At 35.5% G+C, this 1,920-nt stretch overlaps 1 non-coding gene across 1 annotated transcript; it reads left to right on the top strand.

Annotated features, from left to right (window-relative positions):
- The first annotated feature begins 1,513 nt into the window (after positions 1-1,513).
- On the top strand, positions 1,514-1,585 carry TRNAD-GUC. Its single transcript has one exon. It is a non-coding gene; the product is annotated as a tRNA-Asp (tRNA).
- Positions 1,586-1,920: the final 335 nt, after the last annotated feature.

The following is a 1,920-nucleotide window of genomic DNA, read 5'->3' on the forward strand; positions in this document are numbered from 1 at the left end:
ATATAAGCTCATATTCCATCAAATGTGACATGTGCAAGACAGTTTAAGCTCACAGCAAAATGGAGATGTCAATCTAGCTATCAAAGGCACAATCCTAGCACTGATAACAAATAAAGACACGTGATAAGAGTGTAAAGTGTATCTACACATGTTTCTAGAATGACCTGAAGTTATGACTACTAATCACCAAGAGATAGTTTTTAGGCTAAGAACCGAATTCTAAGCCAAGCTAGCTGTCCGGCTTTACGAGAATTGTGAATGTTCACCCAATGAGTTGGTGATATTTCAGTTTACCCGCGTTATACATCGATGGCTGCACCCTCCTTGCTTATTACAAGACTATTTACAAAAAAGATGACTCTTTACATGACTCTTATTTACATTGATTACTCTCTTTTATTTTTGGAACAAGAGAGAACTATTGTCTTTAACATGACAAAACATGGAATAAATAAATACTTGATTTTTTTTATTTGTTTTTGATTTTTTTTTTTTTTTTTGAAGAAATAACTTTGATCTTTACAACATAGTGACACTTTTGATACATGAACAAAAAGAAAAACATAATTACATGACTCTTAGAAAGAGGTGGCCCTTATCGAATGCATCCGGTCAAATTCTATGGTTGCTTTTCTTAACATATCCTCCAACTTCTATCCCAGCCAACCAAAGAACAAGCTAGTCAAGTCTCATTCAGTATTCTAAAGTGATTGGAAATCTAACTTCCTATCAAACACCTTGAAGATCGAGGCTATACATGTATTGGTAGATCGTGCGCGTGCAAGTTTCTTATCACATGTGAATTGTGCTAGAATCAGGGGTGCCTAAATATCTAGACTAAGAATCCTAATAAAAATACATATTTGCACAAGAGTCAACATTTCAAGGTAAATGAGCTCGATTTTTATGATTTTTCATTTTTTTTAATTTTTTTTGGAATTTTTTAAATTTTTTCAAAAAGAGGGAGTTCTGCTTTCAATTATAACATGTTATCGTGGTATCTACTCTATACCCCCAAACTTAAACTAAACATTGTCCTCAATGTTTCAAAAGATGTAAAGAATTATAATACAACATATGGAGAGGATTATGCTGAGTAGAGAAAAAGGAAAGAGAATACCCGATTTCGGCGAAAGCAAGATTAGAACTCCATTATTCAAGGCAAAAATCCAACATTTTTTTAGCCGAGATCATATTGGATTAACACTATATATACAAAAGAAACAAAAGATTTAACTAAGAAACTATCTACTAGATTTTATACAAGAAAATTTGGTTTTTAATGGGATTGGACTTTTTGGAAAATTTTTGGTTTTTAGGGAAACATTTGGAAAACTTTGGTTTTTATGGGAGAAAAACATTTGGTTTTTAATGGGATAAGGAGACCAAGCCCACTGTTGGGTTTTGCGAAGCCCAGCTACGTTTTTGAAAAACAGGCCCACTGCTGGTGAGTAAAGCTCACTGTTGGTTTTTGGAGTTTTGAAATTTTGGCCCACTTGAACAGGCCCTCAATGTCGTTGTAGTATAGTGGTAAGTATTCCCGCCTGTCACGCGGGTGACCCGGGTTCGATCCCCGGAAGCGGCGCCAAAAACTTGGTAGGCTTTGAAAGGGGACAGAAAATAAGAGCAAGAGGAAGCCTACATGTTATAACCGCAAGTGCACGGTGTCGGTTGTATCTTGTGCAAATACGGGCCGAATCCACAGGGACTAGGGTGTGTAAGTTGAAGTTTCCTAAACTGTTTTCTAAGCTGTGAACTAACTAAACAAGGATATGAAAACTAACAGTGAAATGAACTAACAGAATTAAACAAGACACTAACAGGACATGAAACAACAAATTAAATGAAGATGAAAGAAGTTGTGGATTAAGAAGATCAGTGAAATAAGGGGTTTGATTTCACCCTAGTTCATGCTATGCA

The sequence above is a fragment of the Papaver somniferum genome, chromosome 5 (genome assembly GCF_003573695.1).
Source record: "Papaver somniferum cultivar HN1 chromosome 5, ASM357369v1, whole genome shotgun sequence".
NCBI lineage: Eukaryota > Viridiplantae > Streptophyta > Magnoliopsida > Ranunculales > Papaveraceae > Papaver > Papaver somniferum.